The following is an 18,919-nucleotide window of genomic DNA, read 5'->3' as shown; positions in this document are numbered from 1 at the left end:
AGACCACAGAAGGGACACTTATTACACTCCAAACAGTAAACAATTCTACACATTCTCCGCGGGCAGCAAACATGCTTTCGGATTACAGTTCTGCAAGAGACTTGTTTGTCGTAGAAAAACGGTAAATAGAAAAACGTGATAGCCAATTACATCCCCAAGTGGCCAACGTTGTAAACATCGAATATATGGCAAAGTTGTAGAAATCGCAGTTTTCTTATCAACCTAGCAGGCATGGCTGCTACATCATTATACACATTTCCGAAACATTCCACCTATGACGCGAATGAAGATTGGGGTTGAGTGCTTGTAATTTTATGATCCAACTGATGCCATCTGCTAATGCTCGTTAAATGTGCGGTTGTTCTTTCCTGCCTCAGGAGTCCTCAGAAGATTACCTACTCTAAGCTTGCGCGACAAAAAAGAAGGCTGAACCGCTGGATAAATAATGCAAGGCAACAGTTAAATATAAATTCAGGTGCATCTCTCTGATTGTGAAGTGCTTTTCAAGTGCTCACTATCCGCCATTTTTTTCGAAAAACCTAACAGTATGCGATGCGATGAAGTGGACATGTGCCGCCATGAAAGGGTCATTCAGTTCTTTATTTACCAGAGAACAGGCCGGTCTACAGGTCTGAAGTTTCAGCCAGCAATTTGACTCGGCCCTGGAGCTGTTTCCAAGGCAGCAGCAAGCGTTGGTTGCAGAGTTGTGTAAAAAAATAATTACAAAACTGTGTAGAAAAAGGTACCAGGGAACAGTGACATGCCTGAAGATTTCTCGCGACAATCTATACTTCGCATTTTACAATTCTGAAAAGTGCAATTGTAACTGTTTGGCAATTTAAAGTCGAAAGACCAGTAAATTGTGTTTCAAGTATTGCATTATGTGCTGGCTGCGAAAGTATGGAATGAACCAGGGTTCAAAAATGCGAGTTAAAGAATGTGCAGCTATAGGCTGCAGCATTGCCATGGAACGAAGGAAACTTTGACTGTCATGCTGGAAAAATAGAAAACATGCAGCATGCATTTTTTATAGTGGTGGACAAAGGCAATAATATTGTATTCTGCAAAGAGATGCCGCAGACGTTGCGCTCGAACATCCGCGATTTGTTCAAAAACGTTCATAGAAATTTATCGCAACTTGCGCAATCTAAGCATAACATAGTTCTGCTGAAAAATTTTATTCCTCAGGTGAGCTCAATTTGCAACTTTCGAAAAGAAGTGAAACCACCAAAAAAAAATTCTATTTTATAGATACACTTCACAAACCATTTCCTGACATTTCCATAGGTTGTGGATTTCGATACGATACAGGTCATGCAGTTTGAAAGGTGTGATCAATATTTTTTCTCAATTTCAATAAAATGGAAACATTATACTATTTTACAGTCACAAAACAGCATGTCCCTATCCGAAATTAAGTAAAGTTCATCTTGCTTCCCCAGATGTCTACCTATAAAAAATGTTCCAACTGATGAAACTGAATACGTCATAGCGAAAGAAAATACCGAAAATTGAAAAAAAAATGGTTTTGCGGGAAATGGCGCAGTAACTGTCTCACATATCGGCGTACACCTGAACCGCGCCGTAAGGAAAGGGATAAAGGAGGAAGAGAAAAAAGAAAGAGATGCCGTATTGGAAGGCTCCGGAATAATTTCGGCCACCTGGGGATCTTTAACGTGCACTGACATCGCACAGCACAAAGGCGAATTAGCGTTTCGCTTCCATCGAAACGCAGCCGCCGCGGTCGGGTTCAAACCCGGGAACTCCGGATCACTAGCCGAGCGCCATAAGCACTGAGCCACCACGGCGGGTACCGAAGTTGCAGAAAAGTCCTTTTGAACCATAAACACCTGTTTATTTAACCTTGAAATGCTCTAAGTGAAAATACAAACGATGGCGGGTTTAGTGGAAAAGTTTCTTGCCTTCCATTCCTGAACTTTTAATCTTGGTGATTTATGTTGAAAGCGAGAAAAAATTTTTGAATCTGAGCTCATGGCGCCGCAGGTTTTGTCGTCTCTTAACGCTTCACCGCAGAGCACGGTACCTGGTAAGACACATTCGTGGAGAGATGACTATTACAGTTCATAATCGGTCTCAATGGCGCATGTTTAAGGTTGTAGCTAAGGCAGACATCGCGAGACATTCAGCGGGGGGTATGCGATAGGCGAGATCGTTTGCACTTGCGAAGTTCGAACGGACCCGCTATGGCGCCAGGCAGCCAAGAGCAGAAAACATATTCAATGAGCTGTCTCACATGGACCAAAAGGAAGGAACAACCAGCTGGCACGGCAGCCGTAACACCGGTCCTAATTATCTACGTCCGAATAAGACCGCAGAAGGCGTGCGGCCTCGGAGGGCGCGGGACGCGCAAAATCCGCGTCAGGGCTTCGGGTGACGTGAGACACGTTGGCGGTGAGCGCGGCCCGATCGCGCGGAGGTGCCTCGTTCTTCCATGACCGAGCATTCCGGATTATTCCGGAGCCCTCCACTACGGCACCTCTTTCTTCCTTTCTTCTTTCACTCCCTCCTTTATCCCTTCCCTTATGGCGCGGTTCAGGCGCCCAAGGATATATGAGACTGACACTGCGCCATTTCCTTTCCTCAAAAACCAATTATTATTATTATACCGCACCGGCGGAACCGCACACAGGACCTCACTGGTGCATGTGTCACCCCGGCAGCACTAAGGAAATATTTTCCAACGAATATCTGCTCTACTGCACAACGTCCTGATGCCTGCCTGCAGTGGAAACTTCTCTTAGGAACGGGAAAAGCACATTTCGTCTGGCCGCAGTGTCGACGGTTTGTGCTCTGCGATGTACAGGTGCGACGAGGCGAGACAACTTGCCGCGCAAGAGCTCAACTTAACAAATTTGTTTCTTGCTTTAAACAATTGCCTCGAATGAAACTACAGGAACCAAATGCAATTAGCTGATCTACTAAATCTTCCATTGTTTGTTTATTTACTTGAAGCACCTTGGGGTGAATTTAACTAGTGTTTATGATTGAAAACGCACTTTTCTGCAACTTCTGTATTGTTTCACTTCGCCGTATTCAGTTTCACCACCTATAACATTTTTTTTTTGATAGCAAGCAGCCGATTTCTTAATTTTCGTGAGGAACTTTATTTTTTATTTTTTAATTGCAACATATTTATTGCTATAGTCAAATATCACACTAAATAAAATGCGTTGCATCAAGAATAATTTTTAAACTTTATTAAAATTCTAAAAATATTTTGTACCGTCCAAGAATCCACGATTAGAATAATATCGTGAGCCACAATCTGTGCAAACGTCATTAAAATATTGCAGAGTGTTTTCTAAATATTTGAATTTTTATCGATTATTGAGCACTGACTGATTTCATGCCTTTTCGAAACGTTAAAACTGAGCGCCACTCACAAATAAATATTTTTCTGCAAAAAGATTTTAGGCTTACATTAAGAACGTTGCGATAAGTTTCCATGAATTATTTTCATGGCATTTTTTTTCAAATCGGAGATGGTTAACTGCATAGTCTCGGGCGTTTGGGTTGGAATGACCCGAAAGGCGTTCAGGGGTTCCATGATAATGAACGAGGCTGCATAGTGGTGGAACCGTACTTATTAACAGACTGAATCATTCATCTTGATCTGTCCAATAAGGATCTACAGTGACTGTCTACACTGTAAAAAAATTCTGTACCTATAACGTAGACTATGTACGTTTTAAATACAGAACCACTTCTGCTTTCAATGAAACGTAGGGAATGACCGTATATTCAGTCCAGTATTGAAGGAAATGTCCGTGTTCCTCTGTAGTCGTTGCAGGGAAAAATACTAAACATTCAATTTAAGGAATCAAAACTTAACACGACAGGAAGGTTGACCCCATCGACTATGTGTTGCACCAACTGCACTAATAACTTGCTTAAAGGCAGCAAAAACAGAAGATGCTTATGATGTGACGTCACTTTTACACGATGAACTGCTGGCCCGCAGACTATAGGCATCACATGATGTCCGATTTTTTATTTGTCTGGTTTACTCTTAGCCAACAATGTCCGCAAACTAGCATGGCGAACGACCGTCAGCATGTCTAATGTGATTAACACAATGAAGAGCCGAGGAAGGGTGATAACGCATTACATTGCTTCAAGGTTGAGTGATTGGTACAAATTGTGAGCAACGTTCAATAACAAAGGCCTTAATTTGCTATAATGTTAAAAGCTGACTTGATGAAAATATTTTTTGCTACATTTGCTTTCTGTGAGAAATGCTGCGTAATGAGGTCAACTGTTAGAAAACATTTAGACACAGACAATGGTTGGACAACTTCTCCAAAGTGAAACTGAACACCAGCTGAAAGTACATTGCAAACATGATGAAAGTGCACAAGTTGAAAGCCGAATTTCCATCTGCCATTTGGTAAGGAAATAAACAACTGAGTAAACCAAAAGCATGGGCAAACAAATCTGTGAATGCAGTGCAATGTAGCAGTTACATCTTTGCTACACAACCATTAATCAAAAACACCAACTCCTTCATGGATAACAAAAGCACCGACACAACAACATATTGTTCAATGCAATGTTTAATTTAGTAGGTAACTATTGCCACCCATTCATGCCTGCTCTTCCTGCAGATAAATGAAACGCCACCAAAAAGCAGCGAGCAGCCATAATTGCTGCAGTGACAAGGAGGATGTGCACCATCGATGCTGTTCCCCCATCCTGAGTAGGAAATAATAGCAGTTATTTCTGGAAATGCTCTGAAAGCACGAATTTTCTATCCATCGTTTACTTAGCTTGCACTGACACGACCCATTGTGTACTCGGTACCTTTGACAAACAAGGGGCCAGCCGATAGGCACACAAGACTGTAGAACCTTGCTAACTTGCAAAAAATCAATGCACAGAAAGAAAAAGCTGACAAAAAAATGAGGAATTCCTTATTTGCACTTTTTATACAATACTAAGAATGTGGCTAAGATATGGCATGAACATTGTTTTTTTCTGTTCACTTACAAACTTTCCAGCTTGTGCTAGCATATTACTGTGATGTAAATAATGAAGCATGCCAACACTGTACAATATGCTGTAACACTTATGAAATACTCCCCTTCAAGGCTACCGCATGCCTCTTACATGCGGTAAAGTTTAAATCTCCCAAACTAGCTAGTCTGCAAGATGAGATGCCAAGCCTCTGACATCTGGCGATGTGTACCTCCCATGTAATTAGAGTGATTGGAGATGCTCCTTTTTGATGGCATTTAAGTTGCTGGGTGTGGAAGGACCAGATATGAAGGGCAACAACTAGACGTCAACTTTTTAAGCAACATCACAATAAGCAATGTGCCTTAGCTTTCCTTCTGTCCAAAAAAGAGTTTCATTTTCTATGTTCTGTGTTCACATAACTGCTTGCATGTGCACATTTTGGCTTGCTGGGAGGTGCTTTCCTCTGTTAAACTACAGTTTTAACTCTGGCCTCAGTCTTCTGCGCCTTCTTAATTTTTTGCTAGCATTCACCTTAAGTCGCTTACAAACTCACGCAGATCTCCACTTTTCTACGTTTCCAGCTGTCACATCTTCTCTGCCTTTGTCATGTCCACCACTGCATCCAATGCCTTCAAGTCTGCTGTGTATAATCATTTCAATTAATCTGCCTACACATGTATTTATGTTAGTCGCTCTCCTCTCTTTGATGCCAATTGGCCTTGAGAGTAAATAAGTGAAATGGTAGTCTAATCTAGGTCTGAGCAATCACGCATTATGTTGAGTTTATTTTACCACGTTGGCCAGTAGAGAGTGGAAGGAAAAAAAGCTGCTAAGTGGAGCTCGACATGCCTCTCGACCCCTACACTGGAAAGCAGCAGACACCAAGGCATACGTAATCACTAACGACAACAGAACATGACAAGTGTGAAGTAATTCAGTAATGTTCGTCACATTTACCACAGTGCATACTCGCTGCTCAGTAATTTATTACCTCATTAGACATTCTTCAAAGAGAGTGTACAATTATGTGTTTTGTTTGAACATGGCACCACAGTACAATGACAATCATTAACCTTGTGCCAACACAACATAAAATAAACTTCTGCCCAGTAAATGCATTGCTTACAGTGCCACCACGGCACCTGTTTAGAAAATAAGCTCAAAATATTAGTGACATTAAATTTGAGCAGACGGTAATTCCCCCACCCCCTCCATAAAAAAAATGAAAAAGGGTGCTCTTCCGACGGTACGTTTGTACGCTGTAATATTTGCGAGTCCAACTATGTGTGAAATTCAGATATAAATAATTAACGCCAAAGCATTCGGTTGAATGCGAGGCGCCAGGGCGTGGGCAAACAGTAATCGTCTTCAGGTATCCACTGGTGCCACGCCCTGAGGGCCACTGCTCGGCGAATACCGTTCATGGCCATGTTCACATCCAACAAGCTTGTCACAAACATCACACAGGTGATGATGCAGCAGCGTTTCATCATTGCTGTTGGCCAGTGCTGAATTTTTTGGCGTGGTAAACGGAATCATCCACCGAAACGCGCGACGACTGTTACTCGCCAGATTCTTGCAGTCCCACGAGGGAGAGCAGCTTTTCCGTCGGCTTCAAGTCTCCTCTTTCGTGCAGGGCCACTGGCATTGTAAAGCACATTCAGCATGATCGTTTTACTACGCACCGATGCCACACGGGACAGCAAGCTGTTGTATGTACACTCCAATGCAGCGTTCCGGCCACACACATACACACACACATACTAAAGACACACAACATGCAGGACGCACGCAGCGAACACGGAAGAACAAAAACCCATTCCATAGCACCTGTTCATTCAACTCCACACTGCGCTAACTGCACACATGTTTCCGACTGCGGGCTCGGCTAGCGCTTCGACTTCGCCATGGCTAGCCATGGCAAAGCTGCGCTGCCGCTGGTGGTAATAACGTTCATGCAACGAAAAGAAAAAACAATATATCAAACGATTCAGGTTGTCAGCTAAAAAAGCTACCGTAAAATTAAATACATCTTATATGTTTTTGCCGTTGTGCGCCTTTGCGACATCAGCGACGTGAGCTTGACCGCGAATACGCGAATGGCGCTATGAATTTCCCAAGTAGCTCCGTAAATTGCAAATGGCGTGGCTGCGCCGCTAACTTTTAGACATGCTTGCAGAGGTAGTCGGTGCGAACAGTTGGAAGTTCAATCGACTGGAATTGCTCAAGGAAAGTCAGCGGCACTGCATTTTTATTGTTTCTGTGCATTGCGAGTGACATTGGCGGCAGCCACTCGGCAACGTCTCTGGTTTGGCGAACTTGTGAGAAGGTGAGCCTTTTGTTCTCAAATTTTGAAAGCGGTTTTTTGTTTGTATTGTAACCCTGCGTCTCGTCGCATGTTAGGTTCACGATAACATCAGTACAACGTGCATGCGCTTTCTGTCTCTATTTAGAGTAATATTGGTCGATCAGCGTAAACTTTTGGATTCAATTAAGCACGAGCTGTCCATGTTGGTATTGCGTGTCGAATGTGTTTTGATATGATTCTGAGCGGGAGATGGTGTTCTGATAATTTGTGTACTACCAGATATAGTCTAGAGATTTGAAACCATTTATCACACTGAAACAAAGTTGGAAAACTGTTTTGTGTTCATGCATCTGCTGTCCTTAAACTTGACTTTTTGGCAATCATTCGCATGGCTCCTTTGGATCTGGAAAATTGACTACTGTTGCTAGGGGTGCCTGGTAGCAGAGCTCCTGGGGACGCCCAGTGGGTCATTTGTTTGTCCAAGTGCCCAGTACCAAAGGTACCATTCCTGACATTTTTGCCAGTCCGTTAACCTCATATTCCTTGCAAAGATTACAGTATGTAATCAGGTAGTAAAAATATTGGTAACTTCTGCATATTTCAGAACAGTTCAGAGAAATGCACATGCAGCATCAGTAGTCTCTCGGTAGAATTTCTGAGACCTGGATTCATTTCTTCTAGGACTGTTGCAAGCAGTAGGTCAACTGTACATAAATTTATTTTCCTCTGGTGCAAAGTAAAGAGTGCAAACGTCATAAGACAAGTCTCTAGTCTGTTTCATTCTCACTGCATTTGGCCAAAGCATAATATGAAATGCTGTATGTTTTATGCCCTAGTTTCCTTTACTTTGAGCAGTAGATATTGACAGTGAATAGCAAGGCAACTCCACTCGCTGACGGTTTTGCGTTCGGCAGCAAGACAGGGAATACCTTACCCCATGTGTTATCTCGACAGACTCAAAACTGCGATGGACAGCTGCGTCCACAGCTGCTATCACCTCCCAAGTGCATGCGCTCGTAAGACACATAATAACTCTGGATTGCCATTAACATAGCCTTGCTCATTGCAGTTGCCGATAAACACCTCATAAGTGGTACTATTATGCACTCTTTTCTTTGGCACTATGTATGAGCTTCTGTTCTCGCACTTTCTAGAAATAATGCATGCAGTTTTGAAGTGCGAGAAGGGAATTTACGTGTAACTATATTGTCATGTCAGTATGTTACAGCCAAATTGTACATTGATGTCAGTGCTGGTGGTTTCTTCATTATTTTAGGAGAATGTTATAATTTTACCTATAGCAAATAATAGCCCTCACTAATTAGCTGATTTTGTCATGTCCAGTATTTTGATATGCTAAGCCACCAAAGCATGATTCAGAATGTTGTCAGAACTAAAGGCACTGGGTCTTTCGTGTCAGTAAAAAATGTGCTTTATACCCCTGTCACATGGCATTCCTCGAAGGCCTTTCCAGCAAATGCACCAATTTTCACCAAAGGACCGAAAGCTTAAAGGAGCAGCGATGCAGCTACACGGTGCAGCCCAAAGGTGAAAGTCGTTCAGGCTTAGCACCCGCTGCTATACTCAAGGTGGCTGAAGTGAGTGTTCTGAAATTAAAGTGGTGTAATCTGCTCATTCGTTGAGCTTTGACAATTTTTTTATTCTGATTGCTTCCTTAAAAGTACTGCAACAGCTACTGTCATCAGCAGGAGCAGGTTTTGTACGTGTATTGCCTTGGCCACCATGGGCGCTCGGTGTTGCCGCAACACTTTCACTGTCTTGAAATTTGAACATAAAACATAAACACCCGTACAAAAACCAAAGCCAGACACACATTTCGTATTTGAAAAAAATGTTTTCAAACATTATTAGCTTATCTATTTTTTTTATTGCTTTTACTTTTTGACTTTGGATGGTACTGCGATCACAGCTTCTCGATTGCCGCGTCTTCGGGCTCCGAAGGTCTCGGTTGAGCGCCTTCGCTTCCAAGGCCCTTAGCGACAAAGGCGCAACATTTGTACCGGGTAGCTGCACTCCTTACGCCTTTGGATATGATTCTCAAAGGCCTTTGCGGTGCCTGTGTGACAGGGGTATTAGTGTGGTATGGCTGCTTGAACACCTGTCCCTGGTATCTCACAAACTGAATAAGGAAGGGAAAAGCCTCAGGGTGCTTGCCGACGTTTCGACAAGAGGACTTGTCTTTGTCTGGCAAAGTGTTCATCATTGGTGGGGTTTAAATAAGGTTTTCACTTTGAGGTGAAAGGCCTGTTGTGTGGGACGAGGGTGCGATATGGGAAGGGCGTTACGATGGGGAGCGTGAACCTTGACCAGGCATGATAGCTGCTAAAGAAGATTAACCGGTTGACCTGCAAAACTGTGAAAACAAAAAAGCCCAATTCAGTAGAAACGAATCTCGGGGTATGGAGTGTGGATAGTGGGCTTGAATGGCTTTATGTCCAGCCGCAACAGGTGGCTTGGTATGGCTGGCTGCCTTTTCCTGAAAAACTAGGATAAAGGAATTAAGCAGCATGGCAGAATAAATTACCAGGGGGGGGGGGGGCAAAATAATTTGAAGGAAAAAGAGAAAATGAGGGCAGGTTCGGAGAAAAGGCAAAAAGAAGGGGGAGGGGGGGAGTATGGCAGCCAAGGTTCCGAGAAGTGATGTCAGGAGGTGCAGGGCGTAAGGTTAAAGTATAACGATAAATTAAAGAAAGCAGGAAAGGAGGGGGAAATTATGGGTTGGGAAACCTCTGACCATGTGCAAGGCCTTTTCCAATAATTATGCCAATTCCGGAATGTACAGAGCTGGCCACATTTAGTGCAAACATGTGAGCGCATGGCCGCACTCTTTAGAGGTCCACTGTGTGAGGCGCAGCCACTCATCGCTGCAAAATGGCGCAAGAGGAGATGCACCTGGATGTGGTGCTTCGTGTCATGTTACACTTCGATGTGTGGCAATGTCAGACACAGTGGCCCAAAGAGCACAGCAATGTGCTCGCGTGTTCGCATTAAGAGTGAACAACCCTGTACTTGATTCTAAGTTTCCTCTGTATATGTTGACCCCAGACGAAAACAAGTTGTCTTGTCGAAACGGCAAGCACCCTGAGATTTTTCCTTCCCTTGTTCACTTTTTGAGTGTCAAGAAACCATCTGCCTACTCTCTTTGTACCATGCACTCCACATCTTGTACGGTTATCTTTGTATGTATACACCAGTGATAAATCATGAAAGAAATCAAGGGATTTGTATTTGTATTGCTTAACACTTACTTTAAAGCTATATCATGAGGGTATAGTTAAAAATGTGCTACGGGGGCTTGGTTGTGTGTCGTGACTGGTTTCTCTTGATCAGGGCTACTTGACAGCCACCATGAAACGCAGGCTTTTGAAAAGTCGTTCCTCAAATAAAAGAGCGTTTCCACTGTTACAATGGAAATGTTATTTGCTAAACACTTCAATCATTGCAGTTCAGGGATTGATATTTTTCAAATAACTAACCTGAAGTTCAAAACCTGCAGAAGGAACTATGTAACTTCTTTCCTGCCTTAAAAACCCAGTACTTATTTGCCAGTTTCAGCAAGCAGAGGTCTGTTTCATGGCACATACTTTCCACTACCTTGCATGAAAATTGTGCAGTACAGGCACACCATAAAACTAGGGGCATAGTATACTGCTTGTATGCAACTACTTTGGAGTTAGAGCATGCATAGCATGGTCTTAAAGTTATTCTTTTCATTTGCAACTGGTTCATAAAAGGCCTATTCTGGCTAAAGGCATTTAGCAAAATTATCTTCCTCTGAATGCTTCTAAGGATAACTTTAGTTAATTCAGGAAAATATATAATGACAATATATCTTAAAGGCATGAATGTCCATATAAGCTCTTGCTACCTCACAGTATTTAGTTTTGTGCCTCCAGCATCACTGACTTGCATCATATGTTAAATAGAGTAGTAAAAAGCACGCTGTTAGTTTAAACCACAACTCATGATGGGGCTGTGCACTTTTTGTTGTGTTACATGAAATATACTTATGTATGAAACAATTTCTTTCAGCTGCACCTCACATGATTCAAATTCCACCAGAAGAAAGGCTGCAACACAACATTGCTCACTATCTGTTGCTTTCCCAGCACATAACATGCCATAACAGCACATAGCAGGTAAGATGTGAACAAAAACAGTGCATGTATATGTTCCACACATGCATTTTGTGTACTACCAACACTATGATATGATTAACTATGTCATGTAAGAGAGAGCACACAAATCATTTTTTGTATATATTGCAGCATGGTTATTTCAAGTTTTAAACTGGTCATTGAAACGACCCATTGTATCACCGCTGGTTACCCGGTGGCACTGGGGATCGAACTCCGCACCTCCTGCTTGCGAGGCAGATGCTCGGACCACTAGGCCACTCCTGCAGTCCCCCCACTGATGTTGCTTACACCAGGTGCTGTTAAAGCCCCGGTATGTATGTTAAATGCATTTTAGAAAACCATTCACTTCCAAAGTACCATTTCATCTTTATAGCAAAACCACAGTTCGCCTAGCTAGACAAACCTGCTGCATACAAGCCAGCAGAAGGGTTGCACGTACATGCTTTGTTAGGAAAACATAAAAATCAAGCAGAGCCTGCCCTTCATGGTGCATTATACCCTGATTTTGAGCAATGATCAAGATAGGCAGATGGTCATTTCATTGAACACTTGCATGATACATTCGTAGAATCGAAAAGACAAGTACTATTGCAAAATCTTCAAACAGTGTTTATTCTCAGAGAAAACATATCATGAAAACAGTGTTGGATTAGTTATGATGCACCTTGTATGGGGAAAGGGGCTCCCACTTTGTGAAAGGCTTAATTTTGGAATAACGACAGCGTTTAGACTAGTTGGGTTACCATGTTTAGATAGTGGATGTGCTCAAAAAGACACTGGAAGTAAGCGCACTGTGTGGAAATCTCTTTCTGTATCCTTGTCTTTTTGAGCACTTTCACGATCTAAACTTAATTTTGCAAGAGAGCAAGGAAAACAAATATTTAAATTCTGATAATTAAGGATAAAAGATCATGTTTCATTGTGTTGCTTAAAGTGTATATTGTATCGCTATTGCTGTATTGCAGCACTTCTGTCGTGGCCTTGCATTGCAGCCTCTTTATTTTTGTTTATATAATAGGCAGTCCTTTTTTTCATTCGATTGCAACAATTTAGGAGTTACTACAGAGTTGCGTGGTAGCCAACTCTCAGATTAACGGTTTGCATTATTACGCCAGCATAACTTGCTAAGTGTTTCACTGCAGTCTTGCTACTAGAACAGCCTCTTGAAAGTATTCAGCCTGGTGGTCATTGAGGGTTACTGTTCACATATCAAAATACCGGATCAGCTGTATAGTACTCTTTACAGCTACCAGAACTATGGTACATTTCATGACATGCTGGCTGAAGAGTGCTGGAGCACCAGACTGGGGATTTGGATGAAACAATTTTCAAATGTGTGCTCGGTATCACGCTGTTTTGTTCCAGTTGTGGAGAGGTTTTCTTTTCATATTTGTTCTGTCAAACATTTAAATTTTGGGCAATATGTTGTTGCCTTTATCTTGTGTTCTCTTTGTTGTTGAGGTTTAGTATTTTTGGCACAAGCACTCCACTCTATTACTTTTCAGTATAATTTAAAATTTGTAGGGCACGTCATGAAGAATAAAACTTCTACATGAATAATCTGCATGTGTTTATGTTCTCATTGTTGATATAAAAACTTAGTTGAGACAGCTTGTATTTTAGCTCTGGCTAGACTTTTTAGGAGAGGCTCAGTAACATAATCACGTGACCAACACAAACTCGGTATTATTGTTTGTGCAATGAAAAACAGTTTTAAAATAGTTATTAACAGCTGTCAGTGTAGGACTGGCCTAAAATGTTTTGTGCTCTATGTAGCTCTTCTCTGAGGCAGGATTAATTCATCTGCACCTGCAGCCTGATACCGCCAGGATACCAATTCTTGGGTGAACTTATGATTTTTTTCACTGAGCAAACTTGCATCATATTGAAGCATGGAACTTGAGCTGATTCTTAACAGCTCTAGTGTAGCGAATTTCATTATCCTCATTGCATAGTTTACATTCACCTCAGGACAATGGCCTTTTCCAGTTTAATTATCTGTGTCTTGCACCAGCTACATGCCACACTATCAGAAATCACCTAATCTTATCAAGTGAGCTTATAATCAGCTATCTCCTGCTATATTTTCCTTAGGGTGAAATTCATTTTATTGCGATACAATGCACAAGCTGTTTCCTGGCGTGGTGCTCAGCTTATCTGGAATGAAATGCTTGGGAAATGGGTCTCTGATTTCACCTTGAGTAGACAAAATTAACTTGTGCTAAGGCACTCTTTGGCCACAGATGCCGCCATTAAAATCCATCAAATTCATTCTGTTGCCCTAAGATACTATTGGTGATTCATTCTCTGCATTGTATGCCCTGGCCAGATCCATTTTCTTCTTTTAATTTCTGCCAGAATATTAAAAACTTCCTTGTTCATCCCTGTTATGGTTTCACTCGGTCAGTTGTTCTATTAATAATTATAATCACTTTATTGAAAACATATTTTGGGCTAAATGGCATCAAGTTTGCCACTCTGCACAATGATATATATGTTTGGTCTTGTATGTCTTTACTTGTGTGGTAATGCTTATTTTGTGCTCACTGTCTAAACAACCTTATTTGCCTATGATATCCTAAGCCCTTCTATACCTATTTTCCTTCCCCCTGGCTCTTTCTCTTTTCAGTCATTCCTCCTCTTTCCTTTACACCGGCCATTGGTCACAAGGCTGCTGTGGGAACGACAGTCAGCACTGGGCCCTTTTTTGTTCATGGAACCTGCACTGCTACTATTAACACTAATAGTACGTTATCAGTATTTTTGTGATACTGCATTTATTGTTATTTATGAAGTAGTTGGCTAAGGCAATGGTAGCAGTGTTGGATATTGCAATATATTATGCATATATCTCACTTGCAATATATCAGTGTGTTCACTATTACACTACCCTCTATTTCTTTCAGTTCAGTTATTTGGCTATAGATATATTGTGCTGCTTTCCTAGTTTAGTCCACTCAAACTAAAACTTTGCTCTTTGTGTCACAGGTAGAATCTACAATGATTGCTGCTCTGTGTCTTGTAAGCAGGAGGCAGTGTTCAATGGAGCCATGAACTTTCCTTGGAATTGAAAAGCCTTTGCCGTATTATGCACTGAACCACGAGTGTGAAGAGGAAAATGTCATGCCTTGGATTTCTGCATAGGTGAGCCACTGCGGTGAATCCACCAGCGCGAAAGACAGGGATGAGAAAGGAGACAAGTCAGGTGCTGACTTGCGACTAAAGTTTGTTGGCGTGAACAGGGAATATATAAAAAGCCAAGCAATACCATAAACCATGTAGTTACAGATAAGCATACAGGGCAACATGAGTCAAAAATCACCCTCAACGTTTCCCTGATCGAGGTAGTCCAACTCATTGTGTGTTAACACGATAGACAAAACGCACATTCTTCACGGAGTCATAAGATGTGTCTAGCCTCGATAATCTCCCATTTAATCTCTCTGAATTTACTTCCAAAATGCGTGTTGCCAAAAGGAAAGGGTAGCAGACTTCACATCCCGTGCAGTGTACAGCAGAGTTACCCCAACCACCTAGCCAAGCCCCTACCCTCTTGTGTTCCTGTAGTCTTACATTCATACACCTTCCAGTTGCACCTACGTAAACCAGACTACAAGATAATAATATTTGATACCACATTCATTTTACAAGGTACATATACATTTCACTCTACACGTGTACTTTTCTCGAGCCACATACACAGAATTATTCTTAAAATTTTACATGCTTTAGACAACGTATTAGGGGCCGAGAAAGCCACTTTTACATCATACCTTCTGGCCACATTTCTCAAATTGTGCGACAATTTATGCACATACGGTAACACAACTGGTCTTTTGGCATCTCGCTGGCTGGCCCCAGCCTGATTGTGCCGGTCACCGCAAAACTGTCTCAGCTTCTTTAACAATTTATCAAATGCTCTTGCAGTAACAAGGTTTGGAAATCCTGCGTTCGTTAACCTTAAAATCTGCTCTTGGAAACTAGTCGTCATGCTGTGAAAGCATAATTTCATCAATTCTGAGCCCGCGCTAGAAAGTGCAATGCTATCTTTCACTAGCTTGGAATGGTCGACATGTAGCCAGGTAGCAGCTTAACACTCGCCAGCACACATGAAGTGTGCTGAACATCAAGGTAAGGTCCAGAAACCACAGCTCTTTTTCTTGGGACATTTGCTCCAAGGTAAACCTGAGATAAATGCCTTGCTCCTTAAACAACTTGAGAAGATGTACAGGTCCCGAACTATCACCACCTTTATAAAAGACCAGAAAATCATCGACATAGCAAAAGATTTTTCCCCCGGCCCATGCACATTCTGGACAATTATTCTATCCACCCTACTCAAGAAAATATTGCTTAGCACAAGGTCAACCTTTGAACCACTACATATTCGAGACTTTAGAACACATACCGCACTGCGCTACTCTACAAACATGCTCTTCAAATAAATGCTATTCAATAACATGCTCTTCAGGTGAATTTCAGAAAAGGATTCATGCAAAATTATCTCTGGTTATTTGCAAAAGCATCTGTCTACTTCGCATCTTGAAGATCCATTTCTTGTACTCAATTCGCAGGGTGGTTGAGTATCTTAAGAATGACAATCCAGCGGATTGTCTTGTGATTAGTGTCGATGTAGAACTATTTTATTCTATCCCGTATGAAGATCTTGTGAAAAGCTTATGAATGTGTATATCGGAGCACAACAATGAGCTCGTGTTTAGGAACGGGTGTGTAACATGTCTTTTTTGGCACTTGCCTCCTTTTATTTGAAGTGAAGAGCATGTTTGTGGAGTATGGCAGTGCGGCATATGTTCAAGTCTGCTAAATGTATCGATTCGAAGGTTGCCCCTGTGCTAAGCAATATTCTCTTAAGCAGGGTGGAAGGAATGATTGCCAAGAAATTGCATGGGCTGGGGGAAATCTTTCGCTACGTCTATGATTTTCTGGTCTTTTACAAAGGTTGTGATAGTGTGGGACCTGTACATATTGTGAACTTGTTTAAGGAGCAAGGCCTTTGTCTTAAGTTTACCTTGGAGAAAATGTCCCAACAAAAAGAGCTGCGGTTTCTGAACCTTACCTTGATGTTCTGCACACGCCATGTGTGCTAGCGATATTCACCCAGGAGTGTTAAGCAGCTACTTGACTGTTGGTCGAACGATTCTAAGCTAGTGAAAAATAGCATTGCGTCGTCAAGTCTAGGCTCGGTATTGGTGAACCCATGCTTTTACAGCGTGACAACTGGTTTCCAAGAGAAGATTTTAAGGCTAATGAAAGCATGATTTCCCAACCATGCTACTGCAGAAGCGTGCGATAAATTGTTAAAGCTGAGCATATAAGATTGGGCAAGTTGGTCTGACATGCTAAAGATAAGAACGGCGCAGCATCAAGTAACGAGGACAACAGGAGAGCACACCCAAGCACAAGTGCCATCCTTGGAGCGGATGCAGAATCTAAGAGCGTGTACTTGACATTCAGCGTTGGCAGCCAAGGATCGGGCTTGTTCAATCTTTAGCGTTCAAATCCGTGTTTCCTCGTTTCCTTGACTGTCAACGCTGAATGTCAAGCACGCGCTCTTGGATTTTGTATCTGCTCCAGGGTTGGCACTTGTGCGTGGGTGTGCTGTCCTGCTTTCCTCGTTACTTGATGCTGTGCCATTCTTCCCTTTAGCATGTTAAAAGCTGAAACCCCTTCGCAGGGACTGGCATGATCAGGCTGGGGCCAGCCAGTGAGATGCCAAAAGACTGACTGTGTTACTGTACATACATAGATTGTTGCAAAATTTGAAAACTGTGGCCAGAAGGTATGACGTAAAAATGGTGTGTTCGGCCCCTAATAAGTTGTCTACAATCTGTAAAATTGTTAATAATTTTGTGAATTTCGTTAGGGAAAAGCGCATGTGTCAAGTGAAACGTGGCAACATATATGTGCCTTGCAACCATTGCATGCATTGCATACCATTATCATGTGGTTGGGTTTATGTTGGTGAAACTGGAATGTGTATCAATGTAAGACTACAGGAGCATGAGAGGTATTTGGATATTGGTAGGGGTTGTAACTTATCTGCATATTACAAGGGATGTGAAGGCTGCTAGCCATTCCTTTCGGCAACACGCATTTTGGCACTACGTTCACAGCAGATTAACCAGAAAATTATCGAGGCTAGACACATCTTATGACTCGGTGACGAATGTGTGAGTGTGCTTCCCATAGCGTTAACATGCAGCGGGTTGGACTGTCTAGATGAGAGGAATGTTAAGGGCAATCTTTTACTTATGTTGTGATGTAGCTTATGTGTAATTGTGCAGTTTGTGGCATGTGGCTTTTCTGTATACTCTCTGTTCACTTCAATAAACTTCAGTTGCGAGTCAGTGCCTGTTTTGTTTCTTTTCTTGTCCCTGTCTCGTGCTGATAGATTCAAGTACTTGTAGAGTAGATTCACTGAATTGTGTACTTGCAGAGGCTTGTGAAAAAACGAGACGAATTTTCTTTCCTTTATGTGGAATGGAAGGTTGAAATTTTTTTACTTAAATGTTTGCAGCATTAAATTCTATTCGGAAAGGTAAAACCCAATTTATTGTACATTTTGTGTGCAATGGTGCCGGTGGCTGCATGCAACTGAAAACATTCTTCCAGGTTATCTAGCTAGCGTCCTTCTTCCTTGTGCACATTTTCTGATATAATATTTTGTCAGATTTATTTCAATCAGAATTTCTAAGAACATGTTGGTGATCACATAATGGTGATCACATAATTTGGTGATCACATATGACATAATTCAAAGAGCGTGATCATTGGTATTTTTTAGTCTGGGGCAGTACAATGAGATGTACATAGTATATAGTAAAATTAAATATGACCAGTCTAACATAAACAAAACTACTTTTTTTTAAAGGAAAATTTTGCTACCAAAGTGCTGGAGTGACATGGCATTATGAAGACGTGGACAGTGTGCTGTATTCATGATGGCACGAGAATTTGCGTACAGTGCTTGAGGTAACTGGTGAGTACCTTGGTGCTGTGCTTCTGCTAATGTAGCCAAATTATGTTTTTAATCTAAGAGTGTATCTGAAAACTTAAGCAAAAATTGAGTAGTATTTAGATATTCTTGCACCAGATGCCACTGTGAGAATTAGTTATGATGTGTCTCACATGTACCCTTGTCTGCTGAATATAGTAAGCATGGCTTTCGAGCTGAGTGCCTCCGACGTATGAAAAAAAATGGCCACTGGGCTGCTCCACGACGCGTGGAGCAGCCCAGTGTAGCACATTCAGGCTTCATGGAGTGGAGAATGAAGGCAGTAAATAATTTAAGAGTAGAAAACACAGCACAAACCACAGGACCAGGAAACTGACAGAACACACCGACCCTGATGACACTCTTTGCATGAAGGGTGTTATAAAGTTGCCTGTCATGTAGTGCAAGATGGAGGTCGCACAGGACGGGTGTTAAATATGAGTTGAGGCAGACACCTGT

General features: G+C 41.9%; 1 protein-coding gene and 1 long non-coding RNA gene across 2 annotated transcripts in view; one reads left to right on the top strand and one right to left on the bottom strand.

Annotated features, from left to right (window-relative positions):
• LOC144102004 (BTB/POZ domain-containing protein 2-like) overlaps positions 1-18,919 on the bottom strand; it is a 37,322-nt gene that overhangs the window by 2,999 nt on the left and 15,404 nt on the right. The gene's annotated exons all lie outside the window — the stretch shown is intronic.
• LOC144102006 (uncharacterized) lies at positions 3,697-18,875 on the top strand. The gene is made up of 7 exons (XR_013308144.1): positions 3,697-7,306; positions 7,714-7,784; positions 11,339-11,445; positions 11,575-11,755; positions 14,075-14,191; positions 14,434-14,589; positions 18,338-18,875. It is a non-coding gene; the product is annotated as an uncharacterized LOC144102006 (long non-coding RNA).

This window comes from Amblyomma americanum, chromosome 8, assembly GCF_052857255.1.
Source record: "Amblyomma americanum isolate KBUSLIRL-KWMA chromosome 8, ASM5285725v1, whole genome shotgun sequence".
NCBI lineage: Eukaryota > Metazoa > Arthropoda > Arachnida > Ixodida > Ixodidae > Amblyomma > Amblyomma americanum.
The sequence above is the reverse complement of the archived record's forward strand: the minus strand, read 5'-3'. Positions and strand labels throughout refer to the sequence as shown.